Source organism: Cervus canadensis, chromosome 5 (assembly GCF_019320065.1).
Source record: "Cervus canadensis isolate Bull #8, Minnesota chromosome 5, ASM1932006v1, whole genome shotgun sequence".
NCBI classification, from domain to species: domain Eukaryota; kingdom Metazoa; phylum Chordata; class Mammalia; order Artiodactyla; family Cervidae; genus Cervus; species Cervus canadensis.
Genome location: NC_057390.1, coordinates 68,114,960 through 68,132,235, shown reverse-complemented (window position 1 = coordinate 68,132,235; position 17,276 = coordinate 68,114,960). Strand labels below are relative to the sequence as shown.

General features: G+C 39.7%; 1 protein-coding gene across 3 annotated transcripts in view; it reads right to left on the bottom strand.

Annotated features, from left to right (window-relative positions):
* RBKS (ribokinase) overlaps positions 1-17,276 on the bottom strand; it is a 128,346-nt gene that overhangs the window by 110,423 nt on the left and 647 nt on the right. The window lies entirely within an intron of this gene.

The window sequence follows — 17,276 nt, the reverse complement described above, 5'->3', positions numbered from 1 at the left end:
GACTCTTTATTTTTTTATTAGTTGGAGGCTAATTACTTCACAACATTTCAGTGGGTTTTGTCATACATTGATATGAGTCAGCCATAGATTTACATGTATTCCCCATCCCGATCCCCCCTCCCACCTCCCTCTCCACCCGATTCCTCTGATTCTTTTTTATTTTTTTTATTTTTTTATTAGTTGGAGGCTAATTACTTCACAACATTTCAGTGGGTTTTGTCATACATTGATATGAGTCAGCCATAGATTTACACGTATTCCCCATCCCGATCCCCCCTCCCACCTCCCTCTCCACCCGATTCCTCTGATTCTTAACCAATGGATCACAAGAGAAGTCCTGATAAATGTTCATTCTTAAAATTTAACTTGTATTTTGAATCTCTTTGCATACCCTATTCCCTATGGTTGGAAATTTCTTTCCCCTGCTTCTTTTTGGAGCCAGTCTATATGCGTCCCTTAAAATTCAATTCAGTTATTACTCCCTCTTGGAGTCTGAATGTAACTGTGTGGGTTAGCTGCCCTGCCTCCACTCTCTAGCAGTCTATGCCTGCTATCTCTCATAGACTGTATCCCATCTGCTTCTGTATCACCCTGCCTAAGACTTTGCCCATACACACCAAGTGTCCAACAAACAGCTGTTAAGATATATGTACATCAATAGTGCCAGATACCATTTCTTGTTCTTTTTAAAAAATATTTATTTATTTGGCTGTGCTAGGTCTTAGTTGTGGCATGCACGGTCTTTGATCTTAATTGCAGCATGTGGGATCTTTGTTCCCTGACCAGGGATGGAACTGGGCCCCCTGAACTGGCAGCATGGAGTCTTAGCCACTGGACCACCAGGGAAGTCCTCAGATACCATTCTTTGAGTGCTTATAAGACAAATAGTGCACTAAGCATCTTATGACTGCTAAGTCACTTAATCCTTACAATAACCCCAAGACAAGGTTATTATTTTCATCTCCATTTCACAGATGAGAAGAATGAGAATTAGATTAAAAAACATACCCAAGTTCACCCAGTAAAAGACGGCAGAGCCAGAATTCAAACCAAGGTTGGTCTGACTCCAAAACCCATATAAGATATTATGTACAAATGTATTCAGTGTCCCTTGGAATTATTTATATTTCATGTTTTTATAATTTCTCACATAATTTTTGGTAGCTGTACTTTTGAAGAACATTGGAATTTTGCAAGCTGAACCAAGACGGTAAGGTGGGAAAACCAAATAATGGTGTTCTTTTCCTTAGAGTTCAGAAAGAATTAAGTTGATGGATCAAAGAAGAAATCCAGTGATATTTAGGAAGTAATGGATACTAAGTTATAACAACAACAAAAAGTTACAAGCATACCTCAGAGATATTTCTGATTCAGATCCCAACCAGCACAATAAAACAAATATTTCAATAAAATGAGTCACATGAATTTTTATTTCCCAGTGCATGTAAGTTACCTTTATATTATACTGTAGTCTATTAATGTGCAATAGCATTACATCTAAAAAAAACAGCATACCTACCTTAGTTAAAAATACTTCATTGCTAAAAAATGCTAACCATCATCTGAGCCTTCAGCGAGTCATAAGCTTTTAGCTGGTAGAGTGTCCTGTCTCGATGTTGATGGCTGCTGACTGATCAGGGTGAGATAGCTGTGGCAATTTCTTAAACTAGGACAACAATAAAGTTTGCCACATCAATTGACTCTTCCTTTCATGAACGATTTCTCTTTACAGTGTGCAGTGCTGTCTGATAGCATTTTACCTTCAGCAGAACTTCTTTCAAGTTTTGAGTCAATCCTTTCAAACCCTGCTGCTACTTTACCAACTAAGTTTATATAATATTCTAACCCCTTTGTTATTGTTTAAACAATCTTCATAGCATCTTTACCAGGAGTAGATTCCATCTCATGAAACCACTTTCTTTGCTCATCCACAAGCAGCAGCTCCTCATCTGTTCAAATTTTGTCATGAGATTGCAGCAATTCAGTCATATTTCAGGCTCCATTTCTAATTCTAGTTCTTTTTCTATTTCTACCACATCTGCATTGAAGTCTTAAACCCTCAAAGTCATTCGTTAGGTTTGGAATCAACTTCTTCCAAACTCCTGTTAATATTAATATTTTGACCTCTTCCTATGAATCACAAATGTTCTTAACAGCATCTAGAATGGTGAATCCTTTCCAGAAGATTTTAAATTAACTCTGCCCAAATTCATCAGAGGAGTCACTCTGGCAGGTTTAGCCTCATGGAATGTATTACTTAAATAATAAGATGTCAAAGTTGAGATTACTCCTTGATTCATGAGCTGCAGAATGGATGCTGTGTTAGCAGGCATCTCGAAACATTAATCTCTTTGTAAACAACATTAACCTCAGTGTACATATTCATCAGAGCTCTTGGGTGACCAGGTACACTGTCAATGAACACTAATATTTTGAAAGGATTTTTTCTTTTTTTTTTCCCCCTGAGCAGTAGGTCTCAATAGTGAGCTTAAATAAATGTTGCAAACAGATGTGCTGATATCCAGGCTTTGTTGTTCCATTTACAGAGCACAGGCAGAGTAGATTTAGCCTAATTCTTAAAAGACCTAGGATTTTCAGAACGGTACATGAGCACTGGCTTCAACTTTGAGTGGCCAGATGCATTAGCCCCTAACAAGAAAGTCAGCCTGCCCTTTGAAGCCAGGCATTGACTTCTCTCTAGCTATGCAAGTGCTAGATGGTATCTTCTAATATGCAGCTCCTTTGTCTGCACTGACAGTCTTCTGTTTAGTGTAGCCACCTTCTTATGATCTTAGCTAGATCTTCTGGATAACCTGCTGCAGCTTCTACATCAGCACTGGCTGCTTCACCTTGCACTTTGATGTTATGGAGATGGCTTCTTTCCTTAAATATCATGAACCAACCTCTCTGCTGGCTTCAAACGTTCCTTCTGCAGCTTCCTCACCTATCTCAGCCTTCACAGGATTGAAAAGATTAGGGCCTTGCTCTGGATTAGGTTTTGGTTTAAGGAAATATTGTAATTGGTTTGATCTTCCATCCAGACCACTAAAATTTTCTCCATATCAGCAATAAGACTGTTTTGCTTTCTTACTATTTTATGTGTTCACAGAGTGAACTTTTAATTTCCTTCAAGAACTCTTCCTTGGCAGTCAAAACTTGGGTAACTCTTTGACACAAGAGGACCATCTTTCAACCTCTCTCTGCTTTAGTCATGCCTTCCTCACTGAGCTTAATCATTTCCAGCTTTTGATTGGAGCCTGAAATATGAGAGAGAGGTGTGCGACCCTTTCACTTGAACACTTGGAGGCCACTATAGGGTTATTAACTGGCCTAATTTCAATATTGTTGGTTGTCTCAGGAAACAGGGAGGTGTGAGGAGAGGGAGAGAGACGGGGCAATGGCTGGTCAGTGGAGCAGTCAGAACACACAAAACATTTATCAAGTTTGAAGTCTTATATGGACATGATTCAGCAGCTAAAAACAATTACAATAGCAACATCAAAGATCCCTGATCACAGATCACAGTAACAAATACAACAATAGTGAAAAAGTTTGGAATACTGTAAGAGTTACGAAAATGTGACACAGAGACATGAAGTGTGCACATGCTGTTGAAAAAACGGCATTGACAGACTCTCTCCATGCAAGGTTGGTATAAAATTTCCATTTGTGAAAAACATATCTGTGAAGCACAATAAAATGATGTTATACCTGTACTGAAGAACTGCTTATAATCTTTATCAAGCCTGAAGGACTTTAGAGTTGAATTTCTTTAAGAGTTTTGGCAGAGTACAGTTGACCCTTGAACAACTAGCTTGAATTGTGTTGGTCCACTTATAGTCAGATTTTTTTTCACTAAATACGCACTATTGTGCCACATGACCTGTGGCTGGTTGAATCCACATATGTGGAACCATAGATATGGGCGGGGGGCGGTGACTTAACCCCTGCATTATTCAAGAGTCAACTGTACTTATTTGCAAACAGGTAACTGAAAATTTGGATTTGTTATTTCTCACTTGAAAAATGAAGATTTCTAATTTAGAAAAAATCAATATTATTGCTATCACAGTCTATGGATTATATAGCATTTTAAACCAGCGGTAAAGCTCCAGATGTAAAATATAATATGTAAGGTTCTTAAAAACTACTGCACAAGTTACTTTCTGCAATATTATGGAAGAATTGCATTCGAAAAAAATTTTGGCCACAGAGGAAAAGCCAGTATCTAAAATGTGATATATTTGGGAAACAAACTAAAAACAAAACAAAACACCTCCAAGCCCCAAAACACCCAAACCCCAAACAAAACCCCCAAGTTTTGTTTAGAAAGCAGATCGACCATATACATACAAAGATCATTTATACCTGCCTGCCTTCTGCAGATATACAAGAAATGCCCCAAGTCAAGCTAGTATTATAAAAACTGTGAAGAAAGTAAAGTAAGATAGATGGAGATATTTAAAGTGCTCACATGAAGATTTTAAGAAGATAATCAGTTGTCATAAGAACTTTGCACAATTCAAAGAAATCCTCCCCATGACCTTTGTTGTATGACCTTATTATACAACAAAAGGGTAACTCATCACCATGTGGAGAATACTAACAAGTGTTTGAAATTATATCCAATGAGGCAGATTTTGAGGTAGTATTCTTGCGTGGGAAATCTCATGGACAGAGAAGTTGGCGGGCCACAGTCCACGGGGTCACAAAAGAGGTGGACATGACTGAGCAACTGCACATAATTATGGAAGAAATACATTGGAATCATCTCAGACCTGTTTGGGATACTCAGTTCAACTGTCAGCACACATTAATTATGGTACTATATTCCAGGCTCTGTCTGGAGGTTCTGGGGACATCCACACCCTGTCCTCACCGAGCTTACAGTCCAGTGCTAACACTGTAAGCTCACTGTCACAATGGAGGAAGATCCAGCCACTTAACTAGGAGGTAACTATCCTTAGCAGAACTCATGTAATTCAAGAACTGGTATCCATTTTGTCACTGTTCTGTGACACAGTGTGTCAGGAGTTAACATTCTGTATTATCATAGCTGAGAGACTGTATAACCAGGTATTTGCTGTTGTTTAGTTGTTAGGTTGTGTCTGACTCTTTGTGACCCCATGGACTGCAGCACGCCAGGCTCCTCTGTCCATGAGATTTCCCATAACCATGTATGGTGCCACTTAAAAACTGATGTGCTCATCTGTACCAAGGATGACTCCCCAGGGTCAGGAATAACTCTACTCCCATTCTCTCAAAGGGTAATTTCTCCAAAAAATTGAGTGTGTTTTGCCACATTCACATGACTTCACAGTGCCTGGTTTTATTGATTAACCACTAATCTTTACCTTGGTGGCACATTAAAAATCTATGGTGGCAGGATGGGAGGGAGAAGGGAGGCTCAAGAGGGAGGGGACATATATATAATTATGGCTGATTCACGTTATTGTATAGCAGAAACCAACACAACATTGTAAAGCAGTTATCTTCCAATTAAAAAATAAAAACATATTTTTTCTCTCTGCAAAAAAAAAAAAAAGAAGAAGAAGATAACTGGGCTTTCCTAGTAGTTCAGACAGTAAAGCATCCCCTTGCAATGCAGGAGACCTGGGTTCGATCCCTGGGTCGGGAAGATCCCCTGGAGAAGGAAATGGCAACCCACTCAAGTATTCTTATCTGGAGAATCCCCATGGACAGAGGAACCTGGTGGGCTACAATCCATGGGGTCACAAAGATAATTGTAAAGGTGAATACTTTAGTTATTAAATACTTCTCTATCTTTATTGATCACATTAAAAAAAATCTATGGGAGGAATTTATTTAAAAAATATTGATGACTGGGCCCTATCCCTGGAAGTCTAGTTTAATTGATTCTAAGGGCAGCCAGTGTTGAGATCTTTTTCTTCTTCATTTCCATAGTGTCTTATGCTAGTCAATTTGACTTATGGAGTCAATTTTTTAGCTCTACTTTCACTTTTACTCTGTTAGTTCCTTTGCTAGAGAAAGAACTCTCTTTCATACTAGACTCCTCACAACTTTTTTTCCCCTCTGAACACTCTCATTTAAAATCTCAAAGGGAGGGCAACAGAATAATGGACAAGACACATGGAGAGGCAATTCTTGAAAGAAGAAATACAAACCAACAAACATCTGAGAAAAAACTCAATCTCACTAGTAGTAAAACAAGAGAACATTTATCACCTTTCAAACCAGCAGTGTGTTGGTTAGTTTTCTAGGAAATAGGTGTTTCTCACATTGCTGGTGGGAGTGTATTTCAGAACACTTTTTATGAAGGCAAATTGGAAATATATTATACAAAAATGTTATTTCCCTTGATCTAGAGATTCTGTATCAAGGAATTTTCCTAAGGAAAAGGAAACAAGTCCAAAAGATAAGAGTTCAAAGAAATTTATCAAAGCAAACAGATCAACTTACAGATATAAATTTAGGACACTCTATCTTCAAATATTACAGTGGTGAAACCATGCTGTTGCTTAGCGTGGGGTTAGTGGAGAAGATGTGAGGTTTACTGAGCTCATCTGCTCATCTGCTGCACAGACACCCCCTCCCCCACCAGGCGTACACTTGTAACATGTATGCATGCACAAGGGAGATACATAATTGCATAAGAGGACATAAAAGAGGGATCACTAGGCAGGACCTGCCTCTTGAGAAACCTGTTTGCAGGTCAGAAAGCAACAGTTACAACAGGACATGGAACAACAGACTGGTTCCAAATAGGAAAAGGAGTACGTCAAGGCTGTATATTGTCACCCTGCTTATTTAACTTATATGCAGAGTACATCATGAGAAACGCTGGGCTGGATGAAGCACAAGTTGGAATCAAGATTGCCGGGAGAAATATCAATAACCTCAGATATGCAGATAACTACCAACTGTGAAGAGAAAGTGAAGAAGAACTAAAGTGCCTCTTGATGAAAGTCAAAGAGGAGAGTAAAAAAGTTGGCTTAAAGCTCAACATTCAGAAAACTAAGATCATGGCATCTGGTCCCATCACTTCATGGAAAATAGATGGGGAAATAGTGGAAGCAGTGGCTGACTCTATTTTTATGGGCTCCAAAATTGCTGCAGATGGTGATTGCAGCCATGAAATTAAAAGACGCTTAGTACTTGGAAGGAAAGTTATGGCCAACCTAGACAGCATATTAAAAAGCAGAGACATTACTTTGTCAACAAAGGTCCGTCTAGTCAAGGCTATGGTTTTTCCAGTGGTCATGTATGGATGTGAGAGTTGGACTATAAAGAAAGCTGAGTGCTGAAGAATTGATGCTTTTGAACTGTGGTGTTGGAGAAGACTCTTGAGAGTCCCTTGGACTGCAAGGAGATCCAATCAGTCCATCCTAAAAGAGATCAGTCCTGGGTGTTCATTGGAAGGACTGATGTTGAAGCTGAAACTCCAATACTTTGGCCACTTGATGGGAAGAGCTGACTCATCTGAAAAGACCCTGATGCTGGGAAAGATTGAGGGCAGGAGGAGAAGGGGACGACAGAGGATGAGATGGTTGGATGGCATCACCGACTCAATGGACATGGGTTTGGGTGGACTCCGGGAGTTGGTGATGGACAGGGAGGCCTGGAGTGCTGCAGCTCATGGGGTTCCAAAGAGTTGGACACTACTGAGCAACTGAACTGAACTGAACTAGGTAGGAGCTAAAAAAATAACAGACAAAAGAAAAAAATCTTACCCAGGTTTTATAAACTGGAATAGAAAAAGGAGGCTTAAACAGATAAGATGAAAAATAGGCAGTTTAAAAAGAAATGGAAGATAGGAAAGGAAAAGTACAACTGCTACGGAAAATAATATGATGGTTTCTCAAAAAATTAAACAGAATTACCATATGATCTAGCACTTCCAGGTACGTACCCAAAAGAACTGAAAACAAGGACTTGGAACAGATATTATACAGCCATGTTTCATAGTAGTATTATTTACAGTAGCAAAACTGGAAGCAATGCAGTGTCCATCGATGGATGAATGGATAGACAAAATGTGGTGTCTACACACTGGAATAGTATTCAGCCTTACAAAGGAAGGAAATTCTGATACATGCTAAAACATAGATAAACTTTAAAGATACCATGCTAAGTGAAATGCTAAGTGAAATAAGTCAGTCACAAAATGACAAATACTGTATGATTCCACTTACATGAGGTACAAAGAAAAGTCAAATTCATAAAGAAAAGTAGAATGGTGGTTGCCAGGGGCTGATGGGGGAGGGGTGATGGAGTTATTATTTAAATGAGGTCAAAGTTTAGGTTTGGGAAAATGAACAGTTTTTAATTATGGACCTTCTGAGTGAGTGGTTCTCAACCCTGATACATATTAAAATTATCAGAAAGTAATACAAAAAACCCCAAGGGGGATGCTCTGTCTAGCTGGAGGAAATCAACCAAGTAGGGCGGGTCAATTTTTAAACCATTTTAAAATTTTCCCTGCTGCGGCTAGGATGACAAAGACTGCTGTAGGCCAGAGGAAATAAAATATTGTGATTTTTCTATAACTTAAAAAAATAAGTCCTGGAGGTGGATGGTGATGATAGTTGAATGTACTTGATACCACTGAACTGTACACTTAAAGTGGTTAAAATAATTTTATGTCTAGGGTATTTTATCATAATTTAAAAAATCTGAAGGAAAAAAAACCCTCTAAAGGACAATATTAAGCCTTTTGATACAGGTAATTGCATTATTTGCTTTTTCTTCCTTGCAAGGAAACTGTTCCCTAGTAGCATTTTGAATTCCTTCTTATCTCTTGCAAATATATGTCAAACTGCTGAAATGCTACTCTAACCTTCACAATAATGTGTTAGTATCTGAGAGTCAAGAGAGGTAAATTTTAATCCGGACTCCAACCTTTACGGGTTGAAGCCAGATCACTGAAGTCTTCCCAAGTCTTGTTTCCAATAATTAAAATGAACAGGGTGGCAGACAAAAAAGAACTGGACTCAAAGTCTCTAGTTTCATGGTATTTAAGTTTCCAAACCACACTTTTGCTACATTACATATATCTTTGTTACATGGGTAGTTGAGGTTGTATAGTTTCTGTGTTTTTAAAAGTATTGGTATATTTACTATCTTAGTTTTATTATCTCCAATAAGCAGTTGTGAATTTCCTGAGCCAACTTTGTTATTAATTTCCCATTATAATTATAAAAGCACATCAGTGTTTTTTCTTAAATCTCAAAGTCAAATTTAGGATTCACTCCCTTCCACCCCCCGCCCCGCCCCCCCCAACTCCCCACCACCAGGAGATTTGACTGCTTTATAGTTACTTGATAACACTTATTTTTATTTTTTAAGGAGTAGAATCTTTTTCCCTGCTAAAAAGCATGAAACATGGAATTCTTTCGTTCCACCAAGTGCGATTCTTTCTAAGAACTCTACTTTCCAGGTCTTGTCAGTGTGGGAAAGCTAACAGGGCTTGCTCATAAAGGAACAGAGAGCAGAAGCTTGACTCATGCCCATTTTACTTAACAGATGTTTTGAAATCTTTTACTCCCTAAAGCTGAGCACTGAAAAATTGATGCTTTTGAACTGTGGTGTTGGAGAAGACTCTTGAGAGTCCCTTGGACTGCAAAGAGATCCAACCAGTCCATCCTAAAGGAGACCAGTCATGGGTGTTCATTGGAAGGACTGATGCTGAAGCTGAAACTCTAATACTTTGGCCACCTCATGCGAAGAGTTGACTCATTGGAAAAGACCCTGATGCTGGGAGGGATTAGGGGCGGGAGGAGAAGGGGATGACAGAGGATGAGATGGCTGGATGGCATCACCGACTCGATGGACATGAGTTTGAGTAAACTCTGGGAGTTGGTGAGGGACAGGGAGGCCTGGTGTGCTGCGATTTATGGGGTTGCAAAGAGTCGGACCCGACTGAGCGACTGAACTAACCTGAACTAAATTCAACTCCCCAAATATTTAACTTTTTTCCTCTTCTTTACTTTTCACTACTGTCTTAGTTAAGGTCCCTATCAACTTTTGTGAAGACCACTGCTTTCCCTTGGGTCTGTCTTCAAGGACAATATCTTTGATGACTTCCAAACATTGCCTTCTTTTACATCTGCCTTTGGCACTGAGAGCTATGGCACTGAGCAAGCTAAGTGAAATGCAAACCTGACTGTGTCGTTTCTATACTTTGAATCCTTCCCTGGCTCTCAGAGCCTACAAAGTAAGACCCAAGCACCTTAGCATGGCTGATGGGGCCTTTCACTGAAACCTTTTATGTGATGCTCAGTGTACAGTGAACAGCTAGTGGTTGCTGTCCCCGGCACAGCCATGCATGCCCACAGCCATGACTTCACTCCTGTGTGATCATCCCAACTGGCGAGGATGTTCTCCCTTTTCAAGAGGTGGCTGGGGAGGCATCTTATCCAGGAACATTCCTTTGTGCTCCCACAGAACCTGCAGGTACTGAGCATATCACACTACAATGATCTGCCTCTGTGTCTGCCTACTTCTTTGGTCTTCAAGTTCCTCAGGAACTTGTTACACTGTGGCCATATTTCACCAATTGCAGTATCCCCAGCACTTAGCTCAGTCTCAGCATTTTAACATTAGACATAAGTAATCACAACACTGGAGCACACTCATCACAAAGCCCACCTCATCGTGCTCTCCCCACCGTGCCGACACTAGGGCGTGAAGAGCTGGCCAAGGAATGGATCGCTAAGTGAAAGTCGCTTAGTTGTGTCCGACTCTTTGCGACCTCATGGACTATACAGTCCATGGAATTCTCTTGGCCAGAATACTGGAGTGGGTAGCCTTTTCATTCTCCAGGGGAATCTTCCCATCCCAGGGATCGAATCCAGATCTCCTGCATTGCAGGTGGATTCATTACCAGCTGAGCCACAAGGGAAGCCCAAGAATACTGAGGTGGGTAGCCTGTCCCTTCTCCCTGGGATCTTCCCGTCCCAGGAATCAAACCAGGGTCTCCTGCATTGCAAGCAGATTCTTTAACAACTGAGCTACCAGGGAAATCCTAAAGTATAATAATACCAAGCAATAGGTGCTCTTTGTCACACACAATTTACCTTTTAACATGTATTTTCTTTGAAGGGACCAAAATTCACAAATTTCCCATGCATAATTGCTTTTGAATTTAGAGAATTCAGTTGACAGAAACATGTTCAATGAAATATTAACTGAAAAACTGATTTGTAACTGATAAGCAACTTTCAAGGCCAATTTAAGGAGCAGAAAGAATAATGATTATATGATATTCTTCTCATATTGGGAATGCATGATACTTCTTGGACCAGCATTACTTTGGCTTTTACTTTCCTGAAAATGTGACTGCTAGGGAGATCTTTCTGTTCTAAATACAACAACTCAAGAAGCTTTTGTGGAAGGCAGGTTGCTGCAGCTGCTGCTGCTAAGTCGCTTCAGTAGTGTCCGACTCTGTGCAACCCCATAGGCGGCAGCCCACCAGGCTCCCCTGTCCCTGGGATTCTCCAGGCAAGAACACTGGAGTGGGAAGGTAGGTTAGAAGGTACTATAATTCGCCAAACACATATAACCTTTTCTAGGTATAATATAAAATTTTGGTCTTTTTTTTTTTGTAATCGAGGTCCAGCATTTCATTCACTTTGGATCTAAAGAGCTTCTAAATTCACTTCTGCCACCATCCAATTAAAATCTTTTGAGAATTAAGCAATCATTTCCTGACTTGCCAAGGATTAAATTTGGATGCTTGGTTGAACATGAGCCTTATCTCTCCAGCCATCACTTTTAATTGGAGCATGTAAAAGGATAACATAGGGTTTTAGTTGACATCATAGTCTATTACCATGGAAATGTAAACATGGATTTGTATTAAACTTGTCTCCAAGCAAGTTTTAGGGGTACAGAGAGACTGGGAGACAGGAGATAAATTATGTAAAACAGATCCTCTGAATGTTGGAGTGCCCCAGGAGCACAGACCGGGGTGATTTCATCTTGTCTCATGGCTTTAAATACCATCTATACACTGATGACTCTCAAATTTATATCTCCAGCTCGATCTTTCCTCTGAACTTGAAACTCATATATCTGTCTTCTTGACCGCTTCAGCTGGATGTCTGACAGGCCCCTCAAGTCTCACACATCCGGCCTGAGCTGCTAATACTGCCCTCTCCCTATGCAATTTGCTCTATCACCATCTCAGCACATGTCAGTTTCCCCTTCCACTTGCAGAGGGCATAGAACTGGGGTAATCCTTGACCTGTCTTGTATTCCTCCACAAATCCTGTCAGCTCTACCTTTAAAATATAATCAGAAGATGCTCACTTCTCCCTACTTGCACTGTTCAAACTACCGTCATTTCTTGCCTGGACTATTGTTAATTAACTCTGAACTGGTCTCCCTGTTTCTGTTCTTATGGGTCATATCATGTCACTTGTCTGCTCAAACCCTCCAATGGCTTTTCGTTTCATCCAGGGTAGGAACCACTGGCCTTTAACCATCAATTATCTTCTCCTCTCCCTTATTTTCTTCTTCAGCTACACTGGACTCCTGGTAGTTCACTGATCCTACGAAGTGTGCTTCTGCCTCTGGGCCTTTTCATATCCTCTTCTTCTGGTGATTTGTATGGCTTGCCTCCTTTCTTTCGGTAGGCCTTTACTCAAATCACTTTCTCGTTGAGGCTGTCTGTGGCTAATGATCTAAAATTACTATTTCCACCCCTGTTTCATGCTTTATTTTCCTCCTTAGCATTTCTGTAACAGGCTGTGAATTTTACATATTTCTACCGATATTGTTTGTTTCTGCCACTAGAATGTAAGCTCCAAGTGGCAGGGACCTTTGGCTGTGTTTTTCATTGCTGTATCCTCTGCCCTTAGGGAAGTGCAGAGGCACATGGTATAAAACCAATAAATATTCACTGAGTGAATAATTTAAAAAATGGGTGATACATGTCATAAGAAATAAAGACTAGTGAAGCATGATTAACTAGTGTCTAAAAAAATTCATCTGTTATTGGGTTTTCATGGGAATCTGTCTTTGGAGGAGCTCTGACTTAATTTTCCACAAGAACAGACTTGATTTCTCTTATCTTTGCAATTTGGAACTTCAGAGATGATTGTTCAAGAAGGAAGAGAATAATTAAATAAATACAGGTGGGTAGTAAATAATGTTCATTGTTTGCCATGTTGGATGAGCTAATGATTTTTAAAAATTATTAGCACACAGAGCTTACTATTCATAGTGGACTGAAATTAGAAATGAAAAAAGCTGCTCAATGATTGCATTAGCTGTGTCTGGCACACAGTAATGCAATATATAAAGTGAGTTAGACTTGGATACTATCCAAGAGGGCTTAGTTACTGAAGTAGTTTCATTTCTAAAGTGATTCTACAGTACAGGCATGGGTGTCCAGGTTGGTTATGGTTAAGCTTAGACAGAAACTAAGAAATAGTAATGGAGATCCTATCTTTAGACCTGAAAATGATAAATCTTTAGTTGTTATTCCTTGCCAACTTACAAAGTAAACACTTAATGAATGCAGAGACTATAAGCCCTTAAATGAACTGTAGATGAAAAGGGCAATAAATATGTGCCAGAGTTAGCGATACAATGATATAATGGAAAGATAAAGGTTGAGAAACCTGGGTTCCCACTGACTGGCTCTATGATTTGGGGTGAGTCACCTAACCTCTCTTAATTACCTCATCTGTAAAATGTGGAGGATGGACTGATAGGCTTCAGTGGTCCTCCAAGCTCTAAGTATTATAAGATTTTTTGACTTTAACCACTGTGGTAGGCAGAACTTTGCCCCACCCCCACCTCAAGAATGTCTACATCCTAATCCCCAGGACTTGTGAATATGTTATATTATATGGCAAGGGGGAATTAAGGCTGCTAATAAGCTACCTTAAAATAAGGAGATTATTCTGAATTACCCATTTGGGCCCAATGAAATCACAAGGGTACTTAAAATGCAGAAGATGGAGGCAGAAGAGTGAGTGTGAGAGTGAAGCTATGTGAGAAGGACTTCACCAACCATTACTGGATTTGAACATGGATGGGGAAACAATGGAAACAGTGGGAGACTTTTATTTTTGGGGGCTCCAAAATCACTGCAGATGGTGACTGCAGCCATGAAATTAAAAGACGTTTGCTCCTTGGAAGAAAAACTATGACCACCAGCCTAGACAGCATATTAAAAAGCAGAGACATTACTTTGCCAACAAAGGTCCGTCTGGTCAAAGCTATGGTTTTTCCAGTAGTCATATATGGATGTGAGAGCTGGACTATAAAGAAAGCTGAGTGCTGAAGAATTGATGCTTTTGAACTGTGGTGTTGGAGAAGACTCTTGAGAGTCTTCAAGGAGACCCAACCAGTCAATCCTAAAGGAAATCAGTCCTGAATATTCACTGGAATGACTGATGCTGAAGCTGAAACTCCAATGCTCTGGCTACCTGATGCGAAGAACTGACTCATTGGAAAAGACCCTAATGCTGGGTAAGGTTGAAGGCAGGAGGAGAAAGGGACGACAGAGGATGAGATGGCTGGATGGCATCACCAACTCAATGGACAAGGTTTGGGAGTTGGTGATGGACAGGAAAGCCTGGTGTGCTGCAGTCCATGGGGTCACAAAGAGTCAGACACGACTGAGTGACTGAGCCAGTCGCTGAACTGAAGAGGCCATAAGCCAGAATGTGAGCAGTCTCTAGAAGCCAGAAAAGGCAAGAAAACAGATTTCCCTTAGAGCCTCCAGAAAGGAATGCAGTTTTACAAAAGACTTGATTTTAGCCCAGTTAGACCTGTATCAGACTTCTGGACTTTCAGAATTATCAGTATTCAATTTGTATTGTTTAGGCCATTAGGTTTTTGGTAATTTGTTATGGAAGAGATAGGAAAATAATACAAGCAAAGTTGGACCCAAGTTTATTACAGACGCAGGCTTTTAAATAAAAATCCTATACTGAGGTATTCTGTAAAGATCTTCAGAGGTAGCAATAATCAGAAACCATGGGAAGCTTGTTAGAAAAATTGTGGGAGAGTGTATGTGTATGTGCATGTGCACACTCGTGCTAAGTCACTTGAGTCGTGTCAGACATTTTGTGACCCCATGGACTATAGCCGGCAGGCTTCTCTGTCCATGGGTTTCTCCATCCATGGGCTTCTCCAGGCAAGAATACTGGAGTGGGTGGCCATGCCCTCCTCCAGAGGATCTTCCTGACCCAGGGACTGAACCCTCATCTCTTACATCTCTTGCACTGGAAGGCAGGTTCTTTACCACCAGCACCAACTGGGAAATTTACTAGTGATTCATGTGAAGACTAGAAATCTGGGTATCTTATAAAGAAAAGAAAACGTCAAGAGAAGAGAGATCAAAGATTTTCCACAATGTAAGAGTTTCTTCTCTGGATCTCACTGTACTCATCTATAAGTACAGTGAAGGACTGGGATAAATAATCTCTAAATTTCTCTAGCTCTGAAATGAGCTTTTAAATCCTGACAGATGCTAACATGGGCATTTGAGACCCTCCCCTCCCCAAAGTTTGAAGAGTATTCATTTTAGAAAGTAACTATAATTATGTTTAATGTGTAATAGTCAAGCTTCACAGAAAGTTCTACTTAGTTTAATAAGGAGGGGGCTCTGAATTCTAACCCTGACATTCTTATTCAGGTTGAGTGCATGGGGAAATTGTTCAGCTTTCCTTCTCTTCTGTTACTTCCCCTATAGAAGTATGGTAAAATTTTAGCTAGATGGATTTTCTAAAGAATGAATTATTTCAGATGTCTCAAAGTTTAGTCCTTTATGTACTAACTACATTTTAAATATATTTGATGGAACTATATCTAAAGTAAAACTCATTCCCCATTTTTATATACAATTTAATGATTACCATATTCCCTTCTCTTGAAGAGTCATGACTAATAACATCAATCACTAGAGTGAGCTGTCGGACAGCAATGCTCTAGACAGCAGTTGGCAAACTATGGCCTGCAGGCTGTTTGTAAGATGTAGTTTTTTATATTCTGTACATGTTAAAAATAAGGTGGGGGGGGGAATATGTGACCTTAGACCCTATGTGGCTCAAAAAGTCTAAAATAAATATTATCTGGCTCTTTGGAGAAAGGTTTGCTGACTCCAGCTCTAGAGAAAGATGTGTAGGCCTCTTCATCAAATGTCCAAAACTAGACTGAACTTTGTTATGTCACTAAACAAAGTACATTCATCTTGGCACAAGGTAGCTCAAGTATTCGTGGAAAAATAAAGGCTCTGGGCAGTTTTTTTTTTCTTTTTTTTGGATGAGCTGCACAACTTGTGGGATGTTTAGTTCCTGAACAAGGACTCCAACCCCAGGCCCACATCAGTGAAAGTGCAAGAGTTCTGTCCACTGGAGTGCCAGAGAATTCTCCAGGATCTTGGCATTTAAAATTCTTCTGTTGCTTGTTACACGCTCCTCACTTTCAGGGTTTTTTTGTAATTTCTACCTGCCCCTTGCAGTCTCTTCCCCTCTCTAATCTCAGTCTGGAAATTTGATAACCTAGTTTATAAACATTATTAACAATGGAAGATTTAGTCCGTTATGTGAAGACCCTAAAACTAGTTTTTAAGTAGATCACAGGTGGTTTAGTGCAGGGATTTGGTGACTAATTTTGCTGGTCCCAAGGTCTTTTTATTTATTTCCAGGTTCTCAGCTGTCCTTTGAAAAGGCAAGGTGGCAGGACAGATAAGGTCTTACTGTAGTGTGATCATTTTTTATTTTTATAATATAAAAATAGCAGTATATCTGAAAAGCCACTCACCAAAAAATTAAACTCAAGCAATCTAAATGGTAGGATTTTCTTGGAACATGTTTTTTTTTTCTTTAAAATAAATAAACATTACTTTTACAATCAAAAAGGCGATTTCACTTAAAAAAAAATAGCTATCTTGGAAAGATCTCTCCATCCAATCTCACTGCCCTAACTCAACTATTTTCATCTAGCATATTTTGTTTATTCAATCACTTTTTAAAATGGTTGTATATACTGGGTTTTTAACTTGATTCACATTTGGTTTGCCATAGCTAACCTATGGTTACTCTAATACTGAAAAATAAGCTGTAAATATGAAATGCAAGAAAGCTGACAATCAATATGGTGAAAGATGACCGCCTAAAATTTTGGCGTCAGCTCCACCCATTTTCTACACATTCACACGTATAACACCCAACCTGGATAGTGTTACAGCTCAAAACACCTTCCTCCATTTAGTGTTGCAAACAACCCTGTTAAGTGGGCACATTCTCAGAGGTAAAATGACTCGGCTAAAGTCACTC